This window comes from Neofelis nebulosa, chromosome 16, assembly GCF_028018385.1.
Source record: "Neofelis nebulosa isolate mNeoNeb1 chromosome 16, mNeoNeb1.pri, whole genome shotgun sequence".
In the NCBI taxonomy this organism is placed as follows: Eukaryota; Metazoa; Chordata; class Mammalia; order Carnivora; family Felidae; genus Neofelis; species Neofelis nebulosa.
Window position 1 is genome coordinate 134,440 of NC_080797.1, and position 17,175 is coordinate 151,614.

Consider the following 17,175-nt stretch of genomic DNA (forward strand, 5'->3'; position numbering starts at 1 on the left):
GCAGGTGTCTGCACTGATTGCGTGCCTGTTGTGCGCTGTGACTGCTCTCAGTGGTGTTAGTGGGACCCAGGCAGGCCAGCTGTGGGGAGTTAAGCCTGCTAGGTAACTTGGGAGCAGGGCAGGAGTATTAGCAAAATTGCACAGGGCGACTAGTCCTATGCCAGGTTTCCCGATGTCCTTTGGTGGCTGGGGGCTGTGGAAGCTAGGGGCTTGAGGATATGCACAGAGTGTGTCGGTGCCTGGGGACATGTGGCTGGGTGAGGTGCAGATGTGCACAGCATGCTCTGGCAGCTATGCATGCAGCTTGTTGGACAGGATACCCTTGTGGTTTTAAGAATGCCCTGAGACCAGCAGGCTTGGTGTGGTGAGTCCCCCAGTGAACCCTTGGGACTGGCGCACTGCTAACAGGTTAGGTAGGAGTCTGTGCAGCCTCAGCCTCTGGTGGGTGCTTCTATACTTATTCTGGGAGGCTGGGGGAGAAGAATGATGCCTGTGAGCTCCCTCATTGTTGGAGAAGTCCTCCAACACACTCAGGAATCAGCATGAATACATCTGTCTCCTGTGGCTTCGGCATTGTGTAAATGCCATGTTTACGTTGCCTCTGTACACAGGCAGGGACCTGGCTATCACTTATCCTCCTGGATCACCCAGTGCTGGGTCAGCTGACCTCCAAATCTCCAGGATCTAAACTCAAGGGAATTCAGCCCCTCTGGGTTTTAATGCCTAATGTAATGGAGATTAGTCTTCCCTGTGTCAGCTCCCTGGTGTGAGGGCTCACTTTCTCTGTCCATTCTGCAGGCAGCCAGCCTCCACCTTTCTGACCTTCCTAACCTTTCTGATGCAGCTTCTCTGTATTTAGGTGTGGAGTTTGTTCTGCCAGTCTTTGGATCACTCTCTGGTTCATGGACTTGGATGTGGAAGTTATGTAGTTGAAAAAATGGGGCAGGGTGAGCTTAGGGTCCGCTTACTCTGCTCTTATTAATTTTTTAAATGTCTTATTATTTTGGAGTTTTGAGACATGGGCAGACTAATATCAGCCATGGACTTCAGGATTAGAAAGGAACGTTCCCACATTTGTTTCTAGTATTCTGTGTTTTGAAACTCTCTTTAATGAGGTATAATTTACATATAACAAATAGCCCAAGTTAAAGGGTATAATTTGATGAGACTTGGTCTCATGGGTAGAGCACCATGAAGTCATATGGTTTCTCTTTAAACCTTAAACCATGATCCTGTTGTGTCTAGCGCTAATGTTGCTTTTGAAGTAAGGACTACTTTTTTTTTTTTTTTTTTTTTTTTTTTTTACGTTTTCAGATATTGCCCAGGTGTCTGAATGCCTGTACTGGGGTACCTACCTCCTTTTCTGATAGACTGTGTTCCCATAAGTATTGCAGTCGGTCTACCTTTGGACTTTATCCTGTGTTGTATCTTTCAGTCTGTTCACTTAATTTTGTTGTAGTACTTTAATGCTGAGGGACTCATAATTGGATTGATTTTCACTAAATAGTACGAGCTGCAGTTCAAATCATGACAGAAAGCATGTGCTTCCTGTGTTAGGTACTCAAGAGCAAGGCAGATATCCTGGGCAATTGAGCTGAGAATGTCACTCTGTCTTCTTGCCAGACCTCTTCCCCTCCCTGGGAGACAATAATCTCCTTTTGGACACACAGAAATGTAGGTGAAGTCAGCAGAGAAATGTCCCTTCTCCTCTCTTCCCTTTGTCTCTCAAACTCCCTGTCGCTACCTTATGCCTGTCCCTTTCCCGGACTCAATCCCCCAGGCCCACTGCTCCACTCCAGCCATGTGCTCTGGCCATCGCTTAGTGAGGAAACTACAGGAGGATTATGTAGTTCATGGGTCTGATCAAGAAATCTCTGCTCCTCAGAGTCCTCCTACACGTGGTGCTATCTGTGGAGACCTGGCATCCTGGGCATGGGTCTGACCCTCACTCCTCTCCACAGTCACTGCTGGTCCCCCATCCTTCTCCACCATCAGAACTCAGCCATTTCCTAAGGACAGATACCTGTCTATCTGACCCCAAGGCACCATGGAGTCAGGGAATATTTACAAAATAAATGAGCATAAGCACCCCATCAATCTAGATATAGAAAGTTCCCATCACCCCGGAAAACTACCTCGGCCTCCCCTGCACAAAGGGTGATCTTGCTTCTATTCTCCATTACCATTTCTGCAAGTGTCACCTGTGTGTACAGGAACCCCACTGTATGCACTCGATGGGGAGTGAGAGTAGATGGTCCTAGAAGCAGACATTGACACAGAGACAAGACGAGGAAAGGTGGATTAGGGGACAGTAGGAAGGACAAAGTGGAGGGGACAGGATGGGCAGGGAAAGCATTCAGGTAGATCTGACACCTTCTTAAAATGTATATATAATCACCATAGTCTGTCACGGTGCACAGTCCTATAAGGCAAAGAGATTTTGGTTTATTTCCCTCTGATCTTATGTTTTCCTACATGCATTCTGTCTTCTGTAGTTTATCTGTGGCTGTGGCCTCAGATGAACACTTTAGTGTGTGGCTGCATCTGTGAGATTATGTGTAATAGAAAATGATTGTCTTCAGATCTAGGTCTCTGAATGTACACATTCTCATAATTATCTTTTCTTTCATTGTGTGGCAGGGCCCGAATTCTAATAGAAAAACGAAGGACATTGTCTTATTTTTTAAAACAGTGATTCCCACCCTGGGCTGAGTTGTTAACAGTCTTAGTTTAATGAACTCCCGTGACTATCTTTTTTGGAGGATCATTGTGTGGAAATATCTTAATTGAAACTGTGAGAAGCGTGAGGGGACACTTCCCAGAGATTTTGCAGATGCTTTATGCACTGAATGTCTTCTTTTTCTCTTGTTCTTAGAAACACATATTACCCCTGTTTTCACAGATAACACAGCTGAGGCTCTGTGTAGGTCCCACTGAGAACTGGTATTAGGGCTGAGACAGCAGGAACACAGGCAAAGCATTATAATATTGTGAGAGAAGTCTGAGGAGATGCAAAGCTGTAGTCAGGGTGATGGCAGGGGTCCAGCAGTGGTGGCATCTGGCCAGCCCTGAATTGTAGGATGACTCAGCTGATCTAGACCCTGTCTCCACTTTTAGTCTGAGGGATATGAACTTGGGCATACAGCATTTTCATAAGACCAAGTTAAATTCCCCATATCTCCAGGGCTCTTTTCCCCCCACAAATATCCAGAACCTTCAGGAAAATCCAGGGAGACAAGAATCTTTTTAGGTGATTACCTGCGTGCACTTTGGCAACACACTGACATTTTGGAGATGAACGCTACATTGTGCACTGAAATCGATCCCACATAGCAGCTCCGTGTGGACCTCACACTCCCTGCTCAGGCTGTGGCCAGGAATGACCTCCAACTGCATCTCACTGACCCCAACACCCTCCCCTCTGCACCTCCTCAAACTCTGATTACTGTGCTCAACTTCCCTTCTATTCCTGTATGATTCAAGGCTCCCCGTTTTGCACTGGATCCTTCACTGGTGTTTCCATTTTGGTGATCACAAGGTCTGCATCATTTAATGAATGTCCCTCTTTCACACAGGACACCTGATACTCTAAAAGTTAGGGGGTGCACCTCATTCATTACAGAACCCAAAACATTGTATCTCCAACATACACACCAGTACCGCTGATACATCTGCTTTTGTGTAAAAAATCCTCTTTCATTTGACAAGAGAAACGTATAGCTCACTGTATTACAGGGACATGACACTGCCCATTGTATGTATGTCCTGAGAAACTTGAGACATGCTACAGTGTCCTCAGGCAGTTTGTAGTTGGATTGCCAAGACTCACAACCGTCTCTACATCATTGCCACAAAGTCAATCATGAAGAAGATGAATATACTTTAGCAGCCACTCATCCAGGTCAGGTCATCTTAACAAAGAGAGTAGGTGGAGGAGGGGGATGTGGCCTATAGCCCATGACTGGTGGTGAAGGGTGGTCCATGAGGTACAGCCTGCAAGGCAATCCTGGGAAAGGACCAGGACTCTTGCATACAAAATAGCCTGGGGAAAAGAAATGAGAGGTATGTTCATAGGACAGAACAGAGCACCAACACCAGCAAAAAGCAGAAACCCAAAGAAGCAGTGCTCGTATCCTACTAGCTTCCCCACCACCAGGTTCCAAGAGGGCAGCATCAGCACCAAAATCTCTACCCATACTTTGGGTTCCACTTACAGCTTTGAGGTGAGGAATGGATGTGATTGGGATAAACTAGTGTCCCCACGTGTCTGGAAACGTAGAAACAGCAAGGGCCCTTTTCCTAGAAGATTTATAGGCTGAATACTAAATTAACAAAGTAGCATATTCCAGATAGGAAGGCAACTATGTCCAGGATCACACTCCACCCTTCATCCCCTCCACCACAGAGGCTGTTTATTGTGTATGTGAAGAACTACAGAATGAGAAGGAATGACAAAGCCAGTGTCCACACATGGAATCATAGCCCTCGTGGCTCAAAGTTCTACCTCTAAGCCCCTGCCTGTGTCCAAACTACTGTCCCGACAATGGGGTCTCCTCCTCTCTGAAAGTGCTATCCATGGGCACAGAGACATATGGGGAGATGGGGATCCTGAGGGCCTGTAGAGGACCTGGGAAAGCATGTTCTTAGAGAAACAGGTAGCCTATACATGTTAGTTGGGTTCAGCTAATTTTACTTCGGAGGTACTTCTCAGCTTAAGTGCAGTACACTTTGCAGGGTAATTATGTCGTCTGGAAAAATGAGCTGATTAACACAAATGCACTTTGATGTCTGGTGTAAGTTTCCATGTTTTAGCTGTACCTGTGACACAGGACACGAGAGAACGTGCTCATGTGAACACAAGTGAAGGACACCGTGGGGACTTGCCACACAGGTAATTTTGGATTTTTTTCTCTTCACAACTTAAGTTTCAGTGCATGTTTTCTATCACAAACATGCCACCTCTTATAGTTCAGAGTGTTTGTGCCCAGGGCACACCTGAAGGGATTCTGGACAGCATGTTTACCAAAATGCTGATGGGTATGAAATTTACTTTGTCTAAGACCATTCTAAAGGACACATACAAAAATATAAGTTGGAGTGAAGGCAGTTTGCATTTTCAAATTGTAAGGATACCCACAGATTTTTCTGAGCACGTTAAAACCCTCGATAGAAGCAAACAGGAGAGGAGGAAACAGCAAGAGCAATGATTCCACATTGAGGAGATCCACAAAGAATGAGGCAAGGTAGGAGACTTCCAAGCGGAGTGTGGTGTCATCCTCCTTGATTTATTCCAGGAACACATTGGAAAAGCCCTATGGTCCCCACCTTTAGGCACGCTTAGCTGCTCAAGTTACTACAAACAGATGCTAGCTGGGAAACAGGGAAGCCCGTAGACTCAGCAGTAAAGGTTTTGCATTTGGGGAAAAAAAACAAAACAGCAGACATACCATACGACACACAAACCAGAGACAATGGCAGGAGAGTGTCCTGTACAGAAAGATGTGGCGGTCCGTAAAGACTTAGAACTGAAAATGGCCACAGCATTTACTTTGTGCTTCTTGGCAGTTTTGGCAGAGCCAGTGTCGATGTCACTCTTGGTTGTGACACCTACTTCTGGACCTGCAAAAAGCCCTAGAAGGGATGGAGGTTTATTCTGACTTGAGTAGACTGTTTGGAGACCAAAAACAAAACAAAAAACCCTCCCCTCATACTTCCGACAACTTAAACTCTTTGCCCCAGTCAGATCCCAAATTACATGCACAGGGTGTCCCACATGCCTCCGGTGATCCCCAAGAAGAACTTGAAGAACCATCCCTTATAACTTGATGAAGACTCCCAAAAGCCCTGATTCAGATGTATTCCTCACTCAGCGAACAACTATGGATGGCTGGGGGCACAACTAGATGGACGTACGTTACGTTGTGCCTCATGCCTCACAGATCCCAGCATGTGGACTGTGTACGGGGCATTTCTGCTGAGGCGCTATGTCTGATTTGCTGCATACGGCCCCATTCCTTCTCCACAAGAGACGCCTGTACCCACCCATGGTGGGGGAAAGGACAAAGACGAGATCCTGAGAAACTTGAGGAATGTGGTAATGGCAGCAGACATTCTGCTTGCATCACAATGGTCTGTGGTACCTCCTCTGCACCTTGGCCCAAGACCTAACAGCAACAAAAATAAGGTGAGTGTGTTTTACAAGTCAACTCCTAGTGCTCAGATCATCTTACCAAGTGTTGCAGGTGGAGGGGTTCCGGGTGGCGCCAGGGCCACCAGGGTTCAGGAGGTGGACGTGCCTAATAGTCCATGGGGGCGGGGCGTCTCCAGGGTAGGGCATGCAGAATCGTCCAGTTAACGGAGGAGGTCCCCAGGATCCAGACTGCCCTGCAGAACAGAAGTGACAGCTACGTCCATATGCCAGACAAGAGAACCAATACCAAAAGCAGCTGTAACCCTGAGAAGAATGTGTCAGCACCTGCCACCTTCTCTGCCACCAGGATCCAAGAGTGTAGCATCAGTACCCGAAAACTCTGTCCCTGCCACTGGATGCCACCACACATCACTGCCCATGTCTGCGGAAGTAAACTGGCAAGGGTCCTGTCCTAGAGGGTTAACAGAAATAATTACAGACTAATGAAGTAGGATTCTCCAGAGAGGCAGCCATCGATGTCCAGGTTCACCCTGCATCCCTCCTCTACAGCGACTCCAGATGCTCTGCTTTTGGTATACTAAGAACACAAAAAAATGAGTGGGAATACACGGCTCATATTCTGCTCATGGAATCACAGCCACTCCTGGCAAAACGTTCTGCAGCCGGACCCTCACTGTGCCTCCTCTGCTCCTCTCCCTGAGAAAGCGAGTCTTCCCTCTTGAAGTGTTGTCAAAGGCCTCTGAGACCTCTGGGGAGTGGAGGATGCCTGGAATCTTGCAGAGGAATGAGAGTCTTCTGTGAGGAACAAGTTACTTGTGGTGAATGTCTACAAAGCTCAGATGTGTTCATCTTAATTCATAGGGAATTCTGACTTTAAGCATACTACAGGACACAGAGTAATTATGTGCAACAGAAAAAAAGAGGGAGAAATTCACATAACAGATTTCATGCAAGTGTTTTGGTATAAAACTCCTGGTATGTGTCATGAGACTGTATCAGCTCTAACAGTGATGGGGACACAACCAGAAACTGCTCATAGAAACACAATTGAAGGACACAGTGTTCAAACTAGTTTTACCTAAGGTATAGCTGGAAGGATTCCAGACAACTCATTTACCAACAAAGATGGGAAGGTGATGAGTGATGACACTGACTTTATCTAGGACCACTCTAAATGGCACAGGGCACAAAATATAAAGTTGGAGTCACAATGTCGTTTCTAACAGGTTCATCTCCTGGCCAGAATCAAGAAAGGAAGACACAGCAGCCACACCATTCCCACAAAGGTGAGGTCTGGAAGGGGTCACCCAGGCCAGGAGACCTCTGTTTGGAGTGTGGGGTCATCCTCCTCTCATTATTTCCTGAAACTCACTTAAGGAAAAACCTTAAGGTACTCAGTCTCTGAGCACTTTTGGCTTCTAAACTTACCGCAGAAAGCTGACAGACTAAAAATTGAGAAGCCTGTGGGCTCCTGGGTTATGAGTGTGCGTTTGGAAAACACACATATCACACAACACGCAAAACGAGACAAGGCCGGGAGAACGTGCTGTACATAAAGATGAGAGTTTTCCAAAAGAGTTACAACTGAGATCGGCCCCGGCATTTACCTTGTCCTTGTCTGCATTCTTGGTACAGTCAGAGCTGCTCTAACTCACAGAGGTTTCAGCAGTTTCTGGATCTACCAAAGACCCTAGAAGGGACAGAGGTTTATTCTGCTTTTAGAGGAATTTGCAGAACGAAAACAATCCCTCATCTCCTTCCTCAAATATCTTAAACTTTTCCCTACACTCGGGTCCCTGACCAGAGGCAGAGGGTATCCCACATGCCTTGAGTGACCCCCAAGGATAAGGGGGAGAACCATCCCCTCACCTTGATAAAGACCTCACGGTGTCCTGGTCCATGTTGTTTCATAATTAATCAAATAACTATGGACAGGTCAGGCTCAACTAGCAATTTAGAATTCATCAGTAAAACAGAGGTTTCTCAGTATACATCATGGGGAATCACCATTTCATTAAAGATTAAGATTAATATGAGCATGTTTGAGTGGCTCAATGCTAATGCTTGGGTTAAGCATACGACTCTTGATTTTGGCTCAGGTCATGATCTCACAGCTTGTGAATCCGAGCCCAGCATTGGGTTCCTCACTGACAGTGTGGACCCTGCTTGGGATTCTGTCTCTGCCTCTCACTCTATGCCTCTCAGACATACTCTGTCTCTATCAAAATAAATAAACCTAAAAAAAAAATAAAGTTGAGAATACTGGTTTGGTGTATATCCTCAATGAATCCTCAAGAAGGGTGCATTTCCTCAGACTTCAGGCAAATTGTTCAATCTCTCAGCTTATCTACAAGCTGCCTTCCACATGAGAGCAGTTATTATATAACGAAAGACTAATTTTACACTATTGAGAAAAGGAGAACGATGAGAAGTTAGCAGTGACGCTTCAGGGTTGCACTGATACCATCAGAGGACTAAGCTAAGCTCTATGGAACTTGAATTGAGGGATGCAGGGCTACAGTTCCCAAAAACAAACAAAAATAAAGACCGTTAAAAATAGTGAATAAATGACCTTCTCCTCAAATAAAGTCTTCACATTGAGTCCGGGTGGGAAGAAGGATGAGGCCCATGTCCTGTCAACCTTTCCAGGCTCTTCAGACAGGGGGATGCTAGAGGAGGTGGGAGGGTCACCGTCAGAGGAGGGGCATGAGCTCCACCAGTCACAGGGACAAGTGCCTCATTGTCTGCGGCACCAAAGGAGAACACCCTTCTGTCACCCCTTCAGACCACCTGCCGTCCTTCGTGCTCGTGATTCTTTCCAGACCACACGATGATCACCCACAGGAACAGGCTGCCCAGCAGAAATTAGACTGCGGCACATCACAACGTGCTCCTTACTTCTCTTTGGAGGGTTCTGCGTCTCTGGTCTTGCAGCCATTGGTTTCTGCCTCGTGTATCCCTCAGGCAGCCTCTTCGCTTCCATCCCGTCCAGTCTTGGATACAGAAAAATAATGGACTTCTAGAAGAGTCGCAACACCGCGTCGTCTACTAGACAACAAACAGTGCAGGCATCATCCCTGGAAACACCCATAAAAACGCAAGTCAAATGACCACACCTGAATTTCAAGTAAGCGACCTCCCTGCCCTGCCCCGCCATCTCCCTGTCCCAGATCTGAGTCTTGATCTGGGGGAGGAAAAACACATCCACCTTCAGTCGTGCCAGAGTGCGCACCAAAGAAAGAGGAGGAAACAAGAACCTAGTTGTCCTGAGCATTCTTCTCACGAACTGCGAGCTGAAAAAGCCAACAATGACAAGCCCGTGGTCAGGGATCCCACAGGCCACTACACTCACCCGCGTGAGGCGCTAAGGGTTCGGTACGTCAGGCAGAACCCAGGTTACCTGGTGTCTAAAGGGGAGCTCTGCCTGCTGCAGCTGTTCCCGTGTTTGTTCAGTTTGTTGCCTGTGAGTTGCAACTGCTCTCGTCAGATAAGGCCCGATATTGGGTATGATTTTAAATAAGCTGCCCACGTTCCCATCAACCTCATATCTGTCCCGATACAATTTATTCTTACACATGAAACACACTTCACATGATTATAAATGTACAGTAGGATCAAAGCTCTTGTTACGTCCTTTCCTTACTCATTATTCCAGGCTCATAGGGTTCAGCGTCCATAGAGTTCCTTCCCATTTTCAATCTTTCCCTAACTCATCATGTGACAAGCGTCTTTTATCATAAAACTCTATTCTTCTTTAACTTACATCCTCACCACGTTTCCCAGGGTTGCAAAGACGAGGGCCATGAAATGGCACTACCACGTTGATGGGTATGATTCATCATATGACACACTGCTCTCCTACAGACTATGACAATTGACACCACCCCCGAGGAGTGTTGGCATGGACGAAGTTTCCATGCAGTCTGGCCATTGCTTGAGATCCACAAATGTTTAGAAACTTAATTGTCTTGTTCTTTCTAAAACTTCCCTTCTTTATCTGTTAATACTCTATGCATATGTCCTCTGAAGTTTTGTTTATATTACTATGTTGAGTTTACACACTGTAAAAAGGTTAAAAACAAAAAAATGAACAGAGGTCTCATGAGCTGCTGGTAATTAGTAGCTGAACTCGTACTTGTTTATTTCTTCTGTAGCTATTTTCTTTTTTTTAATGTTTATTTTTGAGACGGAGAGAGAGAGAGAGAGAGAGCGCGCGAGCACATGAGCAGGGGAGGCACAGAGAGAGAGGTAACAGAATCCGAAGCAGGCTCCAGGCTCTGAGCTGTCAGCACAGAGCCTGACATGGAGCTCAAACTCACGGACTGTGAAATTATGACCTGAGCTGAAGTTGGACACTTAAATGACTGAGCCCCCCAGGCTCCCCTTCTGTAGCTATTTTCAAATTTTACCTGCAGCTGCCAGCTGATTCTTCTTTGCCGCCAGTTCACAGTGTCATTTTCAGCTTCCTAAGGTAGGAAAGATATATACACAGTCAGGACCAAGGTCCAGAAGTTCCCCCTTTTTACCTCCCAGCACTCTTGAAGGCCTATGCAAATATCCCTTCCCCCACCTCTCCCATAAATGCACAGACTGACAACACAATCAGAGAAATGAACACCCCATTTAAGTTCAAGAAAATTCAACTTCTGTCTGCTGCCACGTCTCTGCTATCAGAACTTTCTAGTTCTGTTTCCTCTCCTTTATCATAAAGTCATCAAATAACATTGTACTTTATGCCTTCCCAGAGTTGGTCTTTTGTTTGAGATGGTGAAGACTCATTTCATCAGTGAGTGAAAAACCATGTCTGACCAACATATTCCCATTAGGATGAAGCAGGGGATCATCACTAGTCTTACACCTCCATGGGGAGCCCTGATTCTCAGTCCAAAAGTTGTACCATGACACAGACAATCACCCTGAAAGACGACCTTCCAGGATATGGCTTCACCAACATTGCAGCTCACTCCCAGACATCGCTAGAGTTCAGGATTGCAACCCCTGCCTCCACCTTCACCTATCCTGGTGGAGGAAAAGGCCAATCTTAGAGCGGCAACATCTCCTGAAGTACAACCTGATATGAACTGTCAGTCTGGGTTTACTTCCAGGAAACAGATTTCATATGGAAAACCCTCGACTTCATGAAGCCAAATCTACTTTAACAAGACTCATTCCATTGATAGTGAAGGCAACAAAAGGAAATGCTTGGCAAGGCTGGTTTGCTGTGTTACCCTCAGACTATTTTGTTTGTGGTGTTGATTTAGAGGGTTTCAACTTGACACTTGATGTACTCAAGAATCACATGCAAAACTGAGTATCTCTTGGAAACTGACACAAAAGCACTAGACAGAGAAAGGCACGTGCACTTCCTTCTGGCCTCTCAGGCAGTCCTTCAGCAAATGCTTTCTGGAGTGGTTGTAATGTAGTGGCTCTGTTGTAAGGGGTTGAAGATAGAGAGGTGGTCAGGGTGCTGTACCCACTCACAGAAAGAGCTTACAAATTAAAAAGCAAGATGCCAGTGAGACAGAGCAGTCCCTAACCCCAGGTGTGGGAAGGACTAACATAAAGCTGAGTCTCTAGGGAAGAGAAGGAAGAGTTCCCTTTCCAACATGAATGAGGGACTCTAAAGTCCCCAATCTCCTCCTGAGAACAAAAGGAAATACTGTACAAAGGAGGAAGCATGTGACTGAATGCATCAAATATCTAACAACCCCACAAAGACACACAAGACCAAGATGGAGAAGAAGGAAGCCCAGGACAAAGCCAGGCTGGCAGTTGGACCCAGTCTCCCTAGAATTCATCATTGATTTGGGGGGCATTCATCTGAACAGCAAAGAAGCTGAACAACTTTTGGGCACAGACTTAGAAGTAAACAAGTGTAGTTCAGGGGCGGCCAGCAAAGATGAGCCCTAGTGAAGCTGCAGGCTTTGGTCAAGACTCAGAGGAGTTACACTTCAAAAATCAGGGGACAGGAAACAACTCGACTTTCTTAGGGATTGGGCCTGCAGTGAACAATCTCACTGGCAGAATGGATGCAGGGATCCAGTCCTGCTGGCACCCCTACCCACTTTCCAACTTTCCACTTTCTATTATTTCTGCAGCAAGATAATTCAATTTTTTCCCCCACACATTTTTGACCCCTGTCTGGTCCTAAACAAAAATGACCTAATTGCTGGATGACAAAACAGTGTGATGGGACTGAAACCTAGAGGACAATGTAGGTGGATCCAGAGTGGATCCAGGTATCAATATTATTATGCTGGTACCTTCCCTCTTCCACCCCAAATACATGACACAATGTGTGACAAGCACTCAGGACAGAAAGGAAAATGCAGGTTATGTTACAGAAAGCAAGGTAGGAAGGGCAGGCACAATTCTACTGAATGCATTTGGCAAAAATACTCTGGACCCCATTTCAAAAGAAATATAATTATCTCTACTGGCCGCCACATTCTTTCATACAATGCAGTCCTTGTGACAGTTCTCACATGAACATCTTACTTTTCTGTAGGCACTTTTCTTTGTTCATAGAATTCTTCCAGGTTATGTGCTTTCTCCTTCAGCTGTTTGACTTTTGCTTCCTTTGTTGCTTTCACAGACCTCAATGCATTACACTTGTCTTCCAGGGCCTTTTTATTTTGTTAAAAAAAAAAAAAAAAAAAAAAAAGGTGTTTTCTTGATAAACGTGCACATGACCTGTGTCTTGATTTTGGTGAGACAGAAAAAGGGCAAGAACCATGAAGGCATGAAGGTATTCTTTCCCTTACCAATGCAAAGTCATTGCCATCACATGGGGATTTCTCCCCAACAGAAAATATACCTTCCAGTTGACAGTTATTGGACCTTAAGGCTCTTAGCTCTACATCCTTGAATTCAACATTTGCACCTTGTGGTTAAGACAGATATGAGAAGACTTTCATGGAAAATTGATCGCACAACAATTTGAGTGTACCTCACACAGCAGGATCGTGCATTGCAATAAACAAAGACCTTGAGGCATGACTATAACTAGAAGACAAAGATGGTGGAAAATAGTTCATGTCTAAACAACTCATAAATGGCTTTCTTAGCGGTATACATGTTTATATATATTTATATACACGTGTGTATGTATGTGTCTGTGTGTATCCCCCCTCCCCCATTTACATTGAAAATTCACTGTTCAGCATTAAGAAAGAAAGAGACTATGGAGTACCTGGGTGGCTCAGTCAGTTCAGCATCAGACTCTTGATTTTGGGTCAGGTCATGATTCTAGGATCATGCGATCCAGACCTGTGTTGGGCTCCACACTGAGCATGAATCCTGCTTAAGATTCTCTCTCTTTCCCTCTGCCCTTCTCCCCCACTCACATGCCCTCTCTCACTAAAATTTAAAAAATTCATAAAGAATAATTTTAAAATATCTTTTAAAAGGAAAGGATTATACACTTTGGCTATCACCCTTTGTGTCTCAACTATATTTGGGTATTTTCTACATATCTTGGAGGGCACAGTGGAATGATGTGATAATTACCTAGTTGTGAAAATAAAAGATAACTCCTAGTCCTTGAAATAGCAAAACTCATTTTGGTGGTCCTAGTGAAATTCTAGCTCATTGTTCAGAAAGAGGTTTGGCTCCCAGAGGCCCACTCTCTACTGTGGTAAATGGCAAGCAAATATGCTGTGCTCACTTCACCCAATGAACAAAAAGCCTCCAAAGCCAAATTACAATAAAACTCAGCAGCCAGCTCTTACCACATCCTGATTCTTCACATTCCTCTCTCTCTCTCTCTCTCTCTCTCTCTCTCTCTCTCTCTCTCTCTCTCTCTCTCTCTCTCTCTCTGAGTTTGCAAGGTAGCAAGTGCACTTTGAAGGTGTCATTTAAAATTTCATTAAAGTGGGTGCCTGGGTGGCTCAGTCAGTTAAGCATCTGACTTCAGCTCAGGTCGTTATCTCGTGGTTTATGAGTTTGAGCCCTGTGTCGGACTCTGTGCTGTTCAGAGCCTGGAACCTGTTTTGGATTCTGTGTCTCCCTCTCTCTCTACCCCCTCCCCTTCTTGTGCTCTGTCTCTCCCTGTCTCTCAAAAAATTAATGAACACTATTTTTTTTTAATTTCATTAAAGTGTTCCACTATTTTGATGTTCTCCTTCAACAAAACATGTTGAATGAGTAATAATAATTTGTTACTTTTACTTGTGTTTTTAGAATGCAATCCAGGCAAAGAAGGGATTCTTACCTTCAATTTAAGAGCTTCATCAGAGAGAAACTTACTTTCTCTCTTAGTTTCCTGAAGACATTTCCTTAATTCACTGTTGTATAAAACACGAAAAAGGAATCAGAATTTTTAAAAAAAAGCATAGTGCTAGATAAACCTGTCTTCTAATGTATGACTCCTTTCACAAATAAAGAGGTAGCTCTTTACATTTGTGAAGCTTGTCTTGAATTGGTACTGTTTATAGAACACATGAAATAGGTCAGTAGGATGATCTACCAGAGTGGAAGTAACCAAAATGAAATCACAAAAAATATTTGAAAGGGCAATGCTACCTTCTGTTCCCAAATGGATATTTCTTCAGCAAGTAAAGTTCTCTGTTTTCTTTCTTAAAAGTATTGATCTTCTCAGTTATTCACTGTAAACTAACTAAAAGGAGAGAAGACATTTTCTAAGGTTGTTACCAAACCAGTGACATCGAATAATCCCAATGTATGAGCAGCACAGACACGTGATCTGACAGGTGGGTGTAACTAACATTTTAGCTTTCCCGTTGTGCCTGAAGAAATGAAGTTTTAGCAGCATTTTAAACCTAAGAAAACCTTATTTCAATGAGATTCCTATTTAAAATATTGTCCAAAATGGAGAAACACAATAAAATATCTTCTAATTTTTCTCCCATCTGGAAGCACCCTTCTTGGAGAACTCAATCACTTCAAATACTTAGGTCCCCACCAGAGATGAAACAGAAAAATCAAATCCTATCAACTTACATTTCTCTCCTCCAATTATTAAGGTACAGATAGATAGGTCCCTGCAAATAAAGGAACAAACAAAAACAAAAAACCATCATGTAGTCTCGATTTGAGCCACTTACACCCCCCAGGTGCTACTTGGAATTCCACACAAGGAAAGCTCAAACTGCTGACTGACTGACTACTCAAAGGCCTTGGATGACTTCCTGCTGCTCACAGATTGCCTTTCATGAACCCGAGACTGGGGGCCCTGGAGGACAAGGTCTTTGGAATCAAACATACAGGTACCATCTCAGCTTTACACTTAGTGGCTGGAGGATCTGGATTAATGGCAATTCCTAGAAGACAAACTTGTTTCATCCCAACATGACAATGTTACCCTCCAACCTTACAGGAATATTGTTCAACACACACGAAGCACCCAATTACAGGCGGATAACACATGTAAGCTCTAGAACAGACTCCTCTAACCGGGATTAATCATCTCATCCGACCACAAAGTGCAAACTTCTCTTCTGTTGGCCCAGTGTGAGAGCTCTCATGCCCTGAGATCACTCTTCTCACTGCCACCACCGCTGCATTCAAAGGGATAAACACCAGCCTCAATTTGAGGGCTTTCTAAGTGTCAGGCAGCCACCCTGGCTCTCAACAGACAGCACCATAGAATCACCACAGTCTATGGAGCCCGTGCAGAGTACATTACCCCCATTTGCAACAAATTCATTTCCACTCATTCTCCCCTGGCATGAACGGCTCCCTCCACCTCAGACTCAAACCATGGTTTAAACCTCTCTTGTGACGCACACCCTACCTGGCAATATCTAGCTTCGTCTCTAAGCTTAGGCTTCTTGATAGGCTTGTAGATAGAGTGTTTTCTCATTTTCACATGTCACCAAGAGCCAGGTCATGGCAAAGTACTCACTCCAAACCTCAGGCCCATATCATCACTTGTTTCCTAACCATTTCTATGTAAAATTACACTCATTTCATTCCCTCTACTCTGGTAATGTGTTCCTCCTCCTGATGTCTTAAGAGATGGCAACTCCCTGCACATTGTCACTTAGGCTCCAAACAGGGAAGAGAAAGATGAATTTCAAGAGTTAACAAGTCAATTAGACATGAGAAGTCATCATATTTATCCTTAGTTGAATTAAAATGCGTATCAAGGGGCACCTGGGTGGCTCGGTTGAGTGTCCAACTTTGGCTCAGGTCATGATCTCAAGGTTCATGGGTTCTACGCTCCCATCGGGCTCTGTAGTGACAGCGAGGAGTCTGGAGCCCACTTCGAACTCTGTGTCTCCCTCTCTCTCTGTCCCTGCCCCACTCACACTCTGTCTCTCTCACTCAAAATAAACATTTTAAAAAAAGCCCACATCAAACACCGGTACTGAGAAAATACTGCAAAGAAAACTAAAGCTTAAATTCTTACCATGATATTCTCGAGGCTCTAAGAGGGGAAAAAACAAAATTAAATTTGTTGTCAAAACATATTATTAGTAAAAACCTATAGTTCATGATAAACAGCAAAATAGTAATCCAATTAAATTACAATAATTTTATTTTGCATAATTAATTCACAGGATTAAAAAATAAGAAAAAGTTAGAACTTCCTATTTAAGTCATGGTACTTCACAATTTCTGTTAAAGAGCACAACGTAAATAGCTTTTTTTTGAACCAAAAATCTGTTTATATTAAATGAACATTCAGCCTATTCAATTTTGACCATTGATAATACAGACATTTAAATAATGCACTAAATCATCATTTCCCTCACTTATTCTTTTTAAACCCAGTATCCACACTGAAGTTTAGAACTAGGATTATTTTTAAATACTGAAATAAAGAAACAGGAAGGAAGGAAGGAAGGAAGGAAGGAAGGAAGGAAGGAAGGAAGGAAGGACAGACGGGAGGGGAGGGAGGGAGGGAGGAAGGGAGAGAAGGAAGGAAGAGCAAAACCTTTGTGCTAAGATATACCTCTTTCATTCTCTAGAAAGTCTTCTGAAATCTTACATGGAGTTGGCTGTTTGCTTAATTCATACAGAGTTATAGCACATCAGGTGCCATGATTTTTTCCAGACTG

At 44.3% G+C, this 17,175-nt stretch overlaps 2 long non-coding RNA genes across 3 annotated transcripts; both read right to left on the reverse strand.

The window, feature by feature from the left end:
* Positions 1–2,425: 2,425 nt before the first annotated feature.
* On the reverse strand, positions 2,426–9,488 carry LOC131497645 (uncharacterized). 2 transcript variants are annotated; one of them, XR_009255059.1, is made up of 5 exons: positions 9,050–9,488; positions 7,759–7,841; positions 6,522–6,602; positions 5,326–6,384; positions 2,426–4,042 (listed from the first exon to the last, which is right to left on the reverse strand). It is a non-coding gene; the product is annotated as an uncharacterized LOC131497645 (long non-coding RNA). The 2 variants fall into 2 exon arrangements; XR_009255058.1 differs by lacking the exon at positions 6,522–6,602.
* An 875-nt stretch (positions 9,489–10,363) lies between these two features.
* LOC131497519 (uncharacterized) lies at positions 10,364–12,785 on the reverse strand. The gene is made up of 3 exons (XR_009254999.1): positions 12,650–12,785; positions 11,067–11,170; positions 10,364–10,617 (listed from the first exon to the last, which is right to left on the reverse strand). It is a non-coding gene; the product is annotated as an uncharacterized LOC131497519 (long non-coding RNA).
* Between the last annotated feature and the right edge of the window lie 4,390 nt (positions 12,786–17,175).